This window comes from Anser brachyrhynchus (genome assembly GCF_964034855.1).
Source record: "Anser brachyrhynchus genome assembly, contig: SCAFFOLD_152, whole genome shotgun sequence".
NCBI classification, from domain to species: domain Eukaryota; kingdom Metazoa; phylum Chordata; class Aves; order Anseriformes; family Anatidae; genus Anser; species Anser brachyrhynchus.
This window is the reverse complement of record NW_027664018.1, coordinates 326,299-342,000: the sequence shown is the minus strand read 5'-3', so window position 1 is coordinate 342,000 and position 15,702 is coordinate 326,299. Positions and strand designations below refer to the sequence as shown.

The 15,702-nt window shown below is 50.6% G+C and overlaps 2 long non-coding RNA genes across 2 annotated transcripts; both read right to left on the bottom strand.

Annotated features, from left to right (window-relative positions):
- Window positions 1–5,322: 5,322 nt before the first annotated feature.
- LOC308186482 lies at window positions 5,323–6,358 on the bottom strand. The gene is made up of 2 exons (XR_013944078.1): window positions 5,833–6,358; window positions 5,323–5,718 (listed from the first exon to the last, which is right to left on the bottom strand). It is a non-coding gene; the product is annotated as an uncharacterized lncRNA (long non-coding RNA).
- Window positions 6,359–12,521: 6,163 nt separating this feature from the next.
- Window positions 12,522–15,369, bottom strand: LOC308186481. The gene is made up of 2 exons (XR_013944077.1): window positions 12,966–15,369; window positions 12,522–12,851 (listed from the first exon to the last, which is right to left on the bottom strand). It is a non-coding gene; the product is annotated as an uncharacterized lncRNA (long non-coding RNA).
- Window positions 15,370–15,702: the final 333 nt, after the last annotated feature.

Here is a 15,702-nt window from a genome sequence, read left to right as displayed (position 1 = left end):
GAGTCCCCCACCCTCCTTTTTTGGGTTCCCCCCTAATATTAAAAGTTCTTCCGCCCAATTTTGGGGGACCCCACAATTTTGACGTTCCTTCCCCTAACTTGGGGCTTCAACCCTTCAATTTCGGGGGGGGCTCCCACCCTCTTATTTTGGCCTTCCGCCCTAATATTAGGCCTAACCCCTAAGAACCTTGACCCCTAACGCTATGGCAACCACGGATCTAACCCTAACCCCTACCCCAACAAACCCTAGAAACCCTAACCCTAAAAAACCCTTACAGCCCTAACCCGATAAAATTTACCACACTAAACCCCTGAAGACTGTTCTGGGGGGTCCACATTCAATTCTGGAATTTCACACTTCCATTTAAGTGTTCTGCCCCCCCAATCTGGGGGTTCGCCCACCCAATTTTGGGGGTTCCTCCCCTAATTGGGGGGGACACAACCAATTTTGGGGGGGACACAACCAATTTGGGGGGGGACACAACCAATTTGGGGGGGTCCCCCCAATTTTAGAGTCCCCCACCCTCCTTTTTTGGGTTTCCCCCAATATTAAGAGCTCTTCCGCCCAATTTTGGGGGACCCCACAATTTTGACGTTTCTTCCCCTAAATTGGGGCTTCGACCCTTCAATTTTGGGGGGGGCTCCCTCCTTAGTTTGGCCTTCCACCCTAATATTGGGCCTTACCCCTAAGAACCCTGACCCCTAACACTACGGCTCCCACGGATCTAACCCTAACCCCTACCCCAAAAAACCCTAGAAACCCTAACCCTAAAAACCCTTACAGTCCTAACCCGATAAAATTTACCACACTAGACCTACGCCTAAAAGCCCTAACCCTAAAAATTAAGACCCTCTAAACCCTAACCCAAAACGTAAAGATTCTCAAAGCCCTAACGCTGGAGACCCTAACCTTAAAAAAAAAAAAATAAGACCTTAAAACCCTAACCCTAAATACCTGACCATAACTAAAACCCTAAGACCCTAACCCTAAAAACCCTATCAACACTAAAACCACAAAATACTTTAAAACCTTAACACACTAACCCCCAAACCCTAACCCTTATAACTCCAACCCTAACAACCTTAAAATCCTAACCCTAAACCTTGGAAACCCTAACCCTGAAACCCAACCCTAGTGCCTTAGCCCTGAAACCTTAAAACCCTAACACCTTATTAGAAACACTCTGTAACCAATACCATAGGCTCAGGCAAGTATCTCAGTGAGGTAGCATTTTTATTCACGATTGCAATGGCAGGCGTCCCACAAGCCACCTACTAGTTCCATAACACAGTTTATATAATTTTTTTTTTCCTCTCGGTGACCAGGACCCTCCCCAGTTTCCCCATTGACTGGGTAATCCATGTTCACAATCTATCCAGTGCTTCACAGAAAATACACAGCTGCTGGCCTGTTACTAGTCAATTTTATTTTTTTCTTGACTGTTTTCCTCTTTGAGGTGGTAATGTTTCTTACACCGTGATTTCCACCCAATTGCTCTAAGGATTCTGGTTGTCTGCATTTTACAAGGTTGTCTGTTAAGCTTTCTTATCACTGCAAGCATATATCAATACCACCTTCCTTCCCTCTAAACGATGTAACTCTGTGCAAAAACATTTTTATTCCCACAACCTTGATCCCCTTACCCTAAAATCCTTATTCTCTTTAACCCTAACAACTCTAACCACAACCCTAACCCTTCATATCAACCCCCCGACGCTAATGACACTGACTAATGATCCAAACCCCAAACCCCAGGCAACCAACAAAGAAACAGACACAAAGCTGAAAACTACAAAAAAGGCAAAACCCTGGATACAGACCCCAAATCACAAACACGCTACCAAAATGCTACAGAAAAGCCCCAGACGCAGGCCCCAAGCACTACAGCTAGGCCCCAGAAGCTCTAGACACATCCCAAAGCCAAAATGCAATCCCCAAACACTACAGAAAAGCCCCCAAACACCAGACACAGGCTGCAGAAGTCTACAAGCAGGCCCCAGCCACACCCGGATGCAGACCCCAACTGTCCACAACCAGCTCCCAACCCACCCCCCCCCATGAACTGGACCCCCCCCCACCACCACCCAGATGCATGCCCCAGGCCCCAGGCCTCAGCCCCAGCCCCCACACCCCAGACTCAGGCCCCAAAGGTGTACAACCAGCTCCCAACTGCCCCCCTCAAAGGGAGGCCCCAAAGCCTGCCAGAGGACCCTAGAGCGTACAAGCAGCTCCCAACCCCCCCCGCACAGGCCCCAACCCCCCCCCAGACACAGGCCCCAAAGGTGTACAAGCAACTCCCCATCCTCCCCAGAGGCACGCCCCAAAGGTGTACAAACAGCCCCAACCCCCCAAGACCCAGACCCCTACAGCGTAGAAGCAGCTCCCAACCCCATGCCCCCAAGGCACATGCCCCAACCCCTCCCCCAAGGCAGGCCCTAACAGTGTACAAGCAGCTCCCACCCCCCCCCAGACGCAGGCCCCAAAGGTGTACAAGCAGGCCCCTACAGTATACAAGCAGCTCACAACCACCCCCCCAAAGGCAGGCCCCAACCCCCTCCAGATGCAAGCCCGAAAGGTTAAAACCAGCTCCAACCCCCCAACCCCCCCCGCCCCGCGCAGACGCAGGCCCCAAAGGTGTACAAGCAGTTCCCAACCCCTCCAAGGCAGGCCCCAAAAGTGTACAGGCAGGCCCCTACAGTGTAGAAACGCTCCAACCCCCCCCCGCTTCCACCTCGAGGGAGGCCCTCCCCCCCCAGTATACACGAAGCTCCCAACCCCCTCTCAGAGGAATGCCTAAAAAAGTATACAAGCAGCTCCTAACACCCCCCCACCCCACCCCCCCCCCAAAAAGAGGCAGTCCCCAAAGGTGTACAAGCAGGCCCTCAAATCCCTTAGGTGTACAAGCAGGCCCTTCAAATCCCTTAGCCCCTGCGCCAGCTTTATTGGCGAGCAGCGAGGCTGGGGGGGGAGGGGGGCAAGACAGCCTTAAATAAAATACAAATATAAAAAGTGTTATAAATGGCTGTTATAAATCCAAATAGGATTACAATCAAAGTTTACAATTTATTAAACGAATAGAGGCAAGCAAGCAGCGCTGGGTGCGCCGGGAGTCTCTGCTCCCCCAGGACGCACGCCTGTTACGTAAGGCGGCTGGTTTTGATGCTCCCAGGCTAATACATATTCATTACTACTTCGAGAAGAGGCAGGGTTATTAGAATTGGTTTCCGGAATCCGAAACCCCTCCCAGGGGCGCCTGCGTACCAGTCTCTGGTGGTCTCTCGGGGCTTGCTCGGGCTGAATGCTGGTTGTCTTCCTCTCAGGCTTTTGTCCTTCAATTGTCCTTCAGCTCCCCCTTCCTCCTCGTTTGGGAGCCTCTGCGCCGGATTTCAGAAACTCTAGCAACATCCCCTGCAGTAGTCAGCACTTTTCCCTAAAAACCCCTTTGTTCTCTTATCACCTAGACCCGGGCCTCGATGTTAACCCTTCAAATCCCTTAGTGACACGAATTGCTGGACCATTCCTTACAAAAGGAAGGATAAAATATGTAGAGGAGCAATGGCACACGCGAAAGCCCAGCGCCGCGGGCAGAGGCAGCGAAGGTTGATGGCAGAACAGTGCTCGGTTTGAACACGGAGAGGGAAAGCGAGGGGAAGGTGGCCGAAGCCGGCCGCAGTCTCTGAGCTCTCCTCCTCCTGATTGTTTTCTCTCAAAGCCATTTCTGTCTGTGTGCGGGCACCCGGAGCCGGCAGAAGTCCCCGTGAAGTCCTTCGGCAGGACGGAGGGCTGCGTGGGCTCCAGTGAGAGAGGGAGTTAGGAGAATCTTATCAAGTAGAGATAGAGCGCTGACAGCGTTAAACTAGGATGCTACTTAGCGTCTTTGCTAACTATGGTGCATTGTGCCAATTAACTAAAGCAAGAAGCCTTGGGCCCCTTACCAAGGTCAGTCTCCTAATAAGAGAGTGAGCCTGTCTTAAGAAACTGGGAGAAACTGGTCCTGCAGATGGACAAGAGCCAAGGAGCAACTGAGTCTGTGCAAAGACAAGAGGTCAACTAGCGGTGACGAGGAAGAGTCATCAATCTTCATGCCCACGACCTCCCGTGCTGCCCAGCGCTGAATAAACATACCTACTTTACAATCTCACTGATTGTGGAGTCCCTTTTCCGCAAGTCACTAGCAGCGGTTTCTTCCGCAGAGGTTTTCCCAGAGCCGCTTCAAAGCTTCCCTCGCGGAGCTGGGGCGTCGCAGGGGGTCGTCAAAGCACGCACGCGTGCACACACACACACACACACACACAGGCGTTGTTGTCCAAACAGAAAGTATTTACAACAAATTCGACAAGCGGTTTTCCTCTGCCAGCAGCAAATGCCTGAGGGCCCCTACAGCTTCACAAATCATAGCACAAAGAGCCTAAAGTTCCTCTAAAATTTAGGGAAATGATTCAAAATAGATCTGCTAGGGGAAAACGATCACTGGCGGCAGGGTACACAATACACGCGAGTCTCAGCTCTCCTCCGCAGGGTCAGTGCCCACGCCCAAGTGCGACGCTGATGGCACCCGAACATTTGCTGTAGCAGGCAGCAGAGCCAGCAGCTCAGGGGAGCAATTTTAAAAACCAGGAGGCACTTAAACCAACCCTTAATTGACCCAGTTACTGCAGGAGAGTCCCGACTACTCGCCCTGGAGTCCTACTGTCACCAGCAAAAAGCACCAACCAAAGCTTGGGGGAACTTTGGTACAGCACAAGAGAAGGGAGTGGGGGTAGCGTAGCCGTATGGCAGAGCTGCTGCTTTTCACACCATTTTATCATCCCTGATAATTGAAAGTAAGGCCGGGTGGGCTGACCCCACCACCACCACTCCTGGCAGCATGTTTGGTCCACAACGCTAGAATAATTATTTTGCTCCCTCCCGCCCTTACAGCTTCATCATCTGAAAAGATTACAGTCAAAACAATGGCATACACAAATAAAAGTCAAGAGTTGACATAGTAACTCCGGGATTTGGGTATCAACTGTCCGAGAAATCAGAACACCCAGGCTTCACAATGTGCCCAACATCGAGCTGTGCCAAGGGGGGGCGGAAGGAAGAAGCTTTCCGTTTAAGCCTTCAGAGCATCGCTCCATCACTACGTCAATTCACAGCCACCACAGCGTGCCGATGGACATCTTTCTGTGCCAAAAGAAACAAGTGTTTTGTCCTCTTGATATCAAAGGTAGCCACCTCTACTTACGGAACCATGCACAAGACCTTAACTCTGACCAGCAGGGAAACTTAGGACAACTGAGTGCAGATCCTGCCAATTTCTACCAGTTCCAACTGTGCTTTAAGTCTCATTGCAAAGCCTCAGTTAGAAAAAGGATCACCTCAGGGTATCCAACAAGAAGAAGGGTTGTTTTCTTTTTTTTTTTTTTTTTTTTTTTTTTTTTTTTTTTTAATATACCATAGGACTATGCAGTTCAATCATCAATCATCTTGGAAAGCTCAAGGAGGAGGTCATCCTCATCCTTCCCTGGGTCCAAGTCGAGCTCGGCTTCCAGTATGCCGTCTGAGAGTTCCCAAAGTAGCATCTCTAAATCCTCGTCTACAGATACGGGCGCGTTGCCTGTGGAACTCAGCCGGCGTGTCCTTGCTTCTTCTAGCTGGGAAGAAGCTGAAGTCGAGCTTGAGAACTCCATTGGCTCCACGGATTCTGCCTGGCTTCCAAGATGTGCTTCAGGTCTTGGCAGAGCAAGGAAGAGAACAATCAGTATATGCCATTTCTTAACGGGAAATCCCTTTTCTGCAAACCGGCTCTTAAAACCGTAGCCAACCCCTCCTGCACTTCAATCTTACCCAGGGATTGTTATTCAATTAACCCAGGGCTACATTTAGAGCCCAATATATTAGCAGGTACATTTTTCAGTTTGGGGGTTTCTCTGTGAAGCCAGAGCACCCGGAGTCTAGCAAAGATGGGAAACCAACATGGCCTCCCGGAAGCCCAGTGTCCGAGAACTACATCTCCCGGCATGCTCTGGGAAAACAATATGGACTCCCGGAAACCCGGTGGCCAAGAACTACATTTCCCAGCACTCCCCAGAAAATTGAGCCTCGCACCTTGCCGTAGGACGCCATTTTTTGCTCTGTTACATTACCGGTTTCGTGTTTATGGAGGGTTTTCCCGCCGTTTTGGGGGGTTTCCCCTCAATTTCGGGTTTTCAGCTCTCCATTTCAGAGTTCTTCCCCGCAATTTTGGGGTTCCTTCCCCTAATTTGGTGCTTCGCCCCCCCCCCCCACTTTTGGGGTTCCCCCTCCATTTTGGGGATTCCCCCCAATTCCAAGCCCCCCACAATTTTGGAGGCCCCCACCATCCTTTCTTGGCCTGCCTGCCACCCTAATATTAAGGTTCTTTCCCCCAATGTTGGGGTTCTCACCACATGTTTGAGGTTCCTTCCCTTAATTTGGGGCTTAGCTCCCCGGGATCTGGGGCTTTAACCCCAATTTTGGGGGTCCCCCCCAAGTTTGGGGATTCCTCCCCAGGTCTGGGGGGGGGTCCACATTCAATTCTGGAATTTCACACTTCCATTTAAGTCTTCTTCCCCCCAATTTGGGGGTCACCCACCCAATTTTGGGGGTTCCTCCCCTAATTTGGGGGGACCCGACCAATTTTGGGGGTCCCCCCCAATTGTAGAGTCCCCCACCCTCCTTTTTTGGGTTCCCCCCTAATATTAAAGAGTTCTTCCGCCCAATTTTGGGGGACCCCAACAATTTGGCCGTTCCTTCCCCTAACTTTGGGCTTCAACCCTTCGATTTTGGGGGGGGGCTCCCCCCTCTTATTTTGGCCTTCCGCCCTAATATTAGGCCTAACCCCTAAGAACCTTGACCCCTAACGCTATGGCAACCACGGATCTAACCCTAAACCCTACCCCAACAAACCCTAGAAACCCTAACCTAAAAACCCTTACAGCCCTAACCCGATAAAATTTACCACACTAAACCCCTGAAGACTGTTCTGGGGGGTCCACATCCAATTCTGGAATTTCACACTTCCATTTAAGTCTTCTTCCCCCCAATTTGGGGGTTCGCCCACCCAATTTTGGGGGTTCCTCCCCTAATTTGGGGGGGACACAACCGATTTTAGAGTCCCCCACCCTCCTTTTTTGGGTTCCCCCCTAATATTAAAAGTTCTTCCGCCCAATTTTGGGGGACCCCACAATTTTGACGTTCCTTCCCCTAACTTGGGGCTTCAACCCTTCAATTTCGGGGGGGGCTCCCACCCTCTTATTTTGGCCTTCCGCCCTAATATTAGGCCTAACCCCTAAGAACCTTGACCCCTAACGCTATGGCAACCACGGATCTAACCCTAACCCCTACCCCAACAAACCCTAGAAACCCTAACCCTAAAAACCCTTACAGCCCTAACCCGATAAAATTTACCACACTAAACCCCTGAAGACTGTTCTGGGGGGTCCACATTCAATTCTGGAATTTCACACTTCCATTTAAGTGTTCTGCCCCCCCAATCTGGGGGTTCGCCCACCCAATTTTGGGGGTTCCTCCCCTAATTGGGGGGGACACAACCAATTTTGGGGGGGACACAACCAATTTGGGGGGGGACACAACCAATTTGGGGGGGGACACAACCAATTTGGGGGGGTCCCCCCAATTTTAGAGTCCCCCACCCTCCTTTTTTGGGTTTCCCCCAATATTAAGAGCTCTTCCGCCCAATTTTGGGGGACCCCACAATTTTGACGTTCCTTCCCCTAAATTGGGGCTTCGACCCTTCAGTTTTGGGGGGGGCTCCCCCCTTAGTTTGGCCTTCCACCCTAATATTGGGCCTTACCCCTAAGAACCCTGACCCCTAACACTACGGCTCCCACGGATCTAACCCTAACCCCTACCCCAAAAAACCCTAGAAACCCTAACCCTAAAAACCCTTACAGTCCTAACCCGATAAAATTTACCACACTAGACCTACGCCTAAAAGCCCTAACCCTAAAAATTAAGACCCTCTAAACCCTAACCCAAAACGTAAAGATTCTCAAAGCCCTAACGCTGGAGACCCTAACCTTAAAAAAAAAAAATAAGACCTTAAAACCCTAACCCTAAATACCTGACCATAACTAAAACCCTAAGACCCTAACCCTAAAAACCCTATCAACACTAAAACCACAAAATACTTTAAAACCTTAACACACTAACCCCCAAACCCTAACCCTTATAACTCCAACCCTAACAACCTTAAAATCCTAACCCTAAACCCTGGAAACCCTAACCCTGAAACCCAACCCTAGTGCCTTAGCCCTGAAACCTTAAAACCCTAACACCTTATTAGAAACACCCTGTAACCAATACCATAGGCTCAGGCAAGTATCTCAGTGAGGTAGCATTTTTATTCACGATTGCAATGGCAGGCGTCCCACAAGCCACCTACTAGTTCCATAACACAGTTTATATAATTTTTTTTTTCCTCTCGGTGACCAGGACCCTCCCCAGTTTCCCCATTGACTGGGTAATCCATGTTCACAATCTATCCAGTGCTTCACAGAAAATACACAGCTGCTGGCCTGTTACTAGTCAATTTTATTTTTTTCTTGACTGTTTTCCTCTTTGAGGTGGTAATGTTTCTTACACCGTGATTTCCACCCAATTGCTCTAAGGATTCTGGTTGTCTGCATTTTACAAGGTTGTCTGTTAAGCTTTCTTATCACTGCAAGCATATATCAATACCACCTTCCTTCCCTCTAAACGATGTAACTCTGTGCAAAAACATTTTTATTCCCACAACCTTGATCCCCTTACCCTAAAATCCTTATTCTCTTTAACCCTAACAACTCTAACCACAACCCTAACCCTTCATATCAACCCCCCGACGCTAATGACACTGACTAATGATCCAAACCCCAAACCCCAGGCAACCAACAAAGAAACAGACACAAAGCTGAAAACTACAAAAAAGGCAAAACCCTGGATACAGACCCCAAATCACAAACACGCTACCAAAATGCTACAGAAAAGCCCCAGACGCAGGCCCCAAGCACTACAGCTAGGCCCCAGAAGCTCTAGACACATCCCAAAGCCAAAATGCAATCCCCAAACACTACAGAAAAGCCCCCAAACACCAGACACAGGCTGCAGAAGTCTACAAGCAGGCCCCAGCCACACCCGGATGCAGACCCCAACTGTCCACAACCAGCTCCCAACCCACCCCCCCCATGAACTGGACCCCCCCCCACCACCACCCAGATGCATGCCCCAGGCCCCAGGCCTCAGCCCCAGCCCCCACACCCCAGACTCAGGCCCCAAAGGTGTACAACCAGCTCCCAACTGCCCCCCTCAAAGGGAGGCCCCAAAGCCTGCCAGAGGACCCTAGAGCGTACAAGCAGCTCCCAACCCCCCCCGCACAGGCCCCAACCCCCCCCCAGACACAGGCCCCAAAGGTGTACAAGCAACTCCCCATCCTCCCCAGAGGCACGCCCCAAAGGTGTACAAACAGCCCCAACCCCCCAAGACCCAGACCCCTACAGCGTAGAAGCAGCTCCCAACCCCATGCCCCCAAGGCACATGCCCCAACCCCTCCCCCAAGGCAGGCCCTAACAGTGTACAAGCAGCTCCCACCCCCCCCCAGACGCAGGCCCCAAAGGTGTACAAGCAGGCCCCTACAGTATACAAGCAGCTCACAACCACCCCCCCAAAGGCAGGCCCCAACCCCCTCCAGATGCAAGCCCGAAAGGTTAAAACCAGCTCCAACCCCCCAACCCCCCCCGCCCCGCGCAGACGCAGGCCCCAAAGGTGTACAAGCAGTTCCCAACCCCTCCAAGGCAGGCCCCAAAAGTGTACAGGCAGGCCCCTACAGTGTAGAAACGCTCCAACCCCCCCCGCTTCCACCTCGAGGGAGGCCCTCCCCCCCCAGTATACACGAAGCTCCCAACCCCCTCTCAGAGGAATGCCTAAAAAAGTATACAAGCAGCTCCTAACACCCCCCCACCCCACCCCCCCCCAAAAAGAGGCAGTCCCCAAAGGTGTACAAGCAGGCCCTCAAATCCCTTAGGTGTACAAGCAGGCCCTTCAAATCCCTTAGCCCCTGCGCCAGCTTTATTGGCGAGCAGCGAGGCTGGGGGGGGAGGGGGGCAAGACAGCCTTAAATAAAATACAAATATAAAAAGTGTTATAAATGGCTGTTATAAATCCAAATAGGATTACAATCAAAGTTTACAATTTATTAAACGAATAGAGGCAAGCAAGCAGCGCTGGGTGCGCCGGGAGTCTCTGCTCCCCCAGGACGCACGCCTGTTACGTAAGGCGGCTGGTTTTGATGCTCCCAGGCTAATACATATTCATTACTACTTCGAGAAGAGGCAGGGTTATTAGAATTGGTTTCCGGAATCCGAAACCCCTCCCAGGGGCGCCTGCGTACCAGTCTCTGGTGGTCTCTCGGGGCTTGCTCGGGCTGAATGCTGGTTGTCTTCCTCTCAGGCTTTTGTCCTTCAATTGTCCTTCAGCTCCCCCTTCCTCCTCGTTTGGGAGCCTCTGCGCCGGATTTCAGAAACTCTAGCAACATCCCCTGCAGTAGTCAGCACTTTTCCCTAAAAACCCCTTTGTTCTCTTATCACCTAGACCCGGGCCTCGATGTTAACCCTTCAAATCCCTTAGTGACACGAATTGCTGGACCATTCCTTACAAAAGGAAGGATAAAATATGTAGAGGAGCAATGGCACACGCGAAAGCCCAGCGCCGCGGGCAGAGGCAGCGAAGGTTGATGGCAGAACAGTGCTCGGTTTGAACACGGAGAGGGAAAGCGAGGGGAAGGTGGCCGAAGCCGGCCGCAGTCTCTGAGCTCTCCTCCTCCTGATTGTTTTCTCTCAAAGCCATTTCTGTCTGTGTGCGGGCACCCGGAGCCGGCAGAAGTCCCCGTGAAGTCCTTCGGCAGGACGGAGGGCTGCGTGGGCTCCAGTGAGAGAGGGAGTTAGGAGAATCTTATCAAGTAGAGATAGAGCGCTGACAGCGTTAAACTAGGATGCTACTTAGCGTCTTTGCTAACTATGGTGCATTGTGCCAATTAACTAAAGCAAGAAGCCTTGGGCCCCTTACCAAGGTCAGTCTCCTAATAAGAGAGTGAGCCTGTCTTAAGAAACTGGGAGAAACTGGTCCTGCAGATGGACAAGAGCCAAGGAGCAACTGAGTCTGTGCAAAGACAAGAGGTCAACTAGCGGTGACGAGGAAGAGTCATCAATCTTCATGCCCACGACCTCCCGTGCTGCCCAGCGCTGAATAAACATACCTACTTTACAATCTCACTGATTGTGGAGTCCCTTTTCCGCAAGTCACTAGCAGCGGTTTCTTCCACAGAGGTTTTCCCAGAGCCGCTTCAAAGCTTCCCTCGTGGAGCTGGGGCGTCGCAGGGGGTCGTCAAAGCACGCACGCGTGCACACACACACACACACACACACAGGCGTTGTTGTCCAAACAGAAAGTATTTACAACAAATTCGACAAGCGGTTTTCCTCTGCCAGCAGCAAATGCCTGAGGGCCCCTACAGCTTCACAAATCATAGCACAAAGAGCCTAAAGTTCCTCTAAAATTTAGGGAAATGATTCAAAATAGATCTGCTAGGGGAAAACGATCACTGGCGGCAGGGTACACAATACACGCGAGTCTCAGCTCTCCTCCGCAGGGTCAGTGCCCACGCCCAAGTGCGACGCTGATGGCACCCGAACATTTGCTGTAGCAGGCAGCAGAGCCAGCAGCTCAGGGGAGCAATTTTAAAAACCAGGAGGCACTTAAACCAACCCTTAATTGACCCAGTTACTGCAGGAGAGTCCCGACTACTCGCCCTGGAGTCCTACTGTCACCAGCAAAAAGCACCAACCAAAGCTTGGGGGAACTTTGGTACAGCACAAGAGAAGGGAGTGGGGGTAGCGTAGCCGTATGGCAGAGCTGCTGCTTTTCACACCATTTTATCATCCCTGATAATTGAAAGTAAGGCCGGGTGGGCTGACCCCACCACCACCACTCCTGGCAGCATGTTTGGTCCACAACGCTAGAATAATTATTTTGCTCCCTCCCGCCCTTACAGCTTCATCATCTGAAAAGATTACAGTCAAAACAATGGCATACACAAATAAAAGTCAAGAGTTGACATAGTAACTCCGGGATTTGGGTATCAACTGTCCGAGAAATCAGAACACCCAGGCTTCACAATGTGCCCAACATCGAGCTGTGCCAAGGGGGGGCGGAAGGAAGAAGCTTTCCGTTTAAGCCTTCAGAGCATCGCTCCATCACTACGTCAATTCACAGCCACCACAGCGTGCCGATGGACATCTTTCTGTGCCAAAAGAAACAAGTGTTTTGTCCTCTTGATATCAAAGGTAGCCACCTCTACTTACGGAACCATGCACAAGACCTTAACTCTGACCAGCAGGGAAACTTAGGACAACTGAGTGCAGATCCTGCCAATTTCTACCAGTTCCAACTGTGCTTTAAGTCTCATTGCAAAGCCTCAGTTAGAAAAAGGATCACCTCAGGGTATCCAACAAGAAGAAGGGTTGTTTTCTTTTTTTTTTTTTTTTTTTTTTTTTTTTTTTTTTTTTAATATACCATAGGACTATGCAGTTCAATCATCAATCATCTTGGAAAGCTCAAGGAGGAGGTCATCCTCATCCTTCCCTGGGTCCAAGTCGAGCTCGGCTTCCAGTATGCCGTCTGAGAGTTCCCAAAGTAGCATCTCTAAATCCTCGTCTACAGATACGGGCGCGTTGCCTGTGGAACTCAGCCGGCGTGTCCTTGCTTCTTCTAGCTGGGAAGAAGCTGAAGTCGAGCTTGAGAACTCCATTGGCTCCACGGATTCTGCCTGGCTTCCAAGATGTGCTTCAGGTCTTGGCAGAGCAAGGAAGAGAACAATCAGTATATGCCATTTCTTAACGGGAAATCCCTTTTCTGCAAACCGGCTCTTAAAACCGTAGCCAACCCCTCCTGCACTTCAATCTTACCCAGGGATTGTTATTCAATTAACCCAGGGCTACATTTAGAGCCCAATATATTAGCAGGTACATTTTTCAGTTTGGGGGTTTCTCTGTGAAGCCAGAGCACCCGGAGTCTAGCAAAGATGGGAAACCAACATGGCCTCCCGGAAGCCCAGTGTCCGAGAACTACATCTCCCGGCATGCTCTGGGAAAACAATATGGACTCCCGGAAACCCGGTGGCCAAGAACTACATTTCCCAGCACTCCCCAGAAAATTGAGCCTCGCACCTTGCCGTAGGACGCCATTTTTTGCTCTGTTACATTACCGGTTTCGTGTTTATGGAGGGTTTTCCCGCCGTTTTGGGGGGTTTCCCCTCAATTTCGGGTTTTCAGCTCTCCATTTCAGAGTTCTTCCCCGCAATTTTGGGGTTCCTTCCCCTAATTTGGTGCTTCGCCCCCCCCCCCCACTTTTGGGGTTCCCCCTCCATTTTGGGGATTCCCCCCAATTCCAAGCCCCCCACAATTTTGGAGGCCCCCACCATCCTTTCTTGGCCTGCCACCCTAATATTAAGGTTCTTTCCCCCAATGTTGGGGTTCTCACCACATGTTTGAGGTTCCTTCCCTTAATTTGGGGCTTAGCTCCCCGGGATCTGGGGCTTTAACCCCAATTTTGGGGGTCCCCCCCAAGTTTGGGGATTCCTCCCCAGGTCTGGGGGGGGGTCCACATTCAATTCTGGAATTTCACACTTCCATTTAAGTCTTCTTCCCCCCAATTTGGGGGTTCACCCACCCAATTTTGGGGGTTCCTCCCCTAATTTGGGGGGACCCGACCAATTTTGGGGGTCCCCCCCAATTGTAGAGTCCCCCACCCTCCTTTTTTGGGTTCCCCCCTAATATTAAAGAGTTCTTCCGCCCAATTTTGGGGGACCCCACAATTTGGCCGTTCCTTCCCCTAACTTTGGGCTTCAACCCTTCGATTTTGGGGGGGGGCTCCCCCCCTCTTATTTTGGCCTTCCGCCCTAATATTAGGCCTAACCCCTAAGAACCTTGACCCCTAACGCTATGGCAACCACGGATCTAACCCTAACCCCTACCCCAAAAAACCCTAGAAACCCTAACCCTAAAAACCCTTACAGCCCTAACCCGATAAAATTTACCACACTAAACCCCTGAAGACTGTTCTGGGGGGTCCACATCCAATTCTGGAATTTCACACTTCCATTTAAGTCTTCTTCCCCCCAATTTGGGGGTTCGCCCACCCAATTTTGGGGGTTCCTCCCCTAATTTGGGGGGGACACAACCGATTTTAGAGTCCCCCACCCTCCTTTTTTGGGTTCCCCCCTAATATTAAAAGTTCTTCCGCCCAATTTTGGGGGACCCCACAATTTTGACGTTCCTTCCCCTAACTTGGGGCTTCAACCCTTCAATTTCGGGGGGGGCTCCCACCCTCTTATTTTGGCCTTCCGCCCTAATATTAGGCCTAACCCCTAAGAACCTTGACCCCTAACGCTATGGCAACCACGGATCTAACCCTAACCCCTACCCCAACAAACCCTAGAAACCCTAACCCTAAAAACCCTTACAGCCCTAACCCGATAAAATTTACCACACTAAACCCCTGAAGACTGTTCTGGGGGGTCCACATTCAATTCTGGAATTTCACACTTCCATTTAAGTGTTCTGCCCCCCCAATCTGGGGGTTCGCCCACCCAATTTTGGGGGTTCCTCCCCTAATTGGGGGGGACACAACCAATTTTGGGGGGGACACAACCAATTTGGGGGGGGACACAACCAATTTGGGGGGGTCCCCCCAATTTTAGAGTCCCCCACCCTCCTTTTTTGGGTTTCCCCCAATATTAAGAGCTCTTCCGCCCAATTTTGGGGGACCCCACAATTTTGACGTTCCTTCCCCTAAATTGGGGCTTCGACCCTTCAGTTTTGGGGGGGGCTCCCCCCTTAGTTTGGCCTTCCACCCTAATATTGGGCCTTACCCCTAAGAACCCTGACCCCTAACACTACGGCTCCCACGGATCTAACCCTAACCCCTACCCCAAAAAACCCTAGAAACCCTAACCCTAAAAACCCTTACAGTCCTAACCCGATAAAATTTACCACACTAGACCTACGCCTAAAAGCCCTAACCCTAAAAATTAAGACCCTCTAAACCCTAACCCAAAACGTAAAGATTCTCAAAGCCCTAACGCTGGAGACCCTAACCTTAAAAAAAAAAAATAAGACATTAAAACCCTAACCCTAAATACCTGACCATAACTAAAACCCTAAGACCCTAACCCTAAAAACCCTATCAACACTAAAACCACAAAATACTTTAAAACCTTAACACACTAACCCCCAAACCCTAACCCTTATAACTCCAACCCTAACAACCTTAAAATCCTAACCCTAAACCCTGGAAACCCTAACCCTGAAACCCAACCCTAGTGCCTTAGCCCTGAAACCTTAAAACCCTAACACCTTATTAGAAACACCCTGTAACCAATACCATAGGCTCAGGCAAGTATCTCAGTGAGGTAGCATTTTTATTCACGATTGCAATGGCAGGCGTCCCACAAGCCACCTACTAGTTCCATAACACAGTTTATATAATTTTTTTTTTCCTCTCGGTGACCAGGACCCTCCCCAGTTTCCCCATTGACTGGGTAATCCATGTTCACAATCTATCCAGTGCTTCACAGAAAATACACAGCTGCTGGCCTGTTACTAGTCAATTTTATTTTTTTCTTGACTGTTTTCCTCTTTGAGG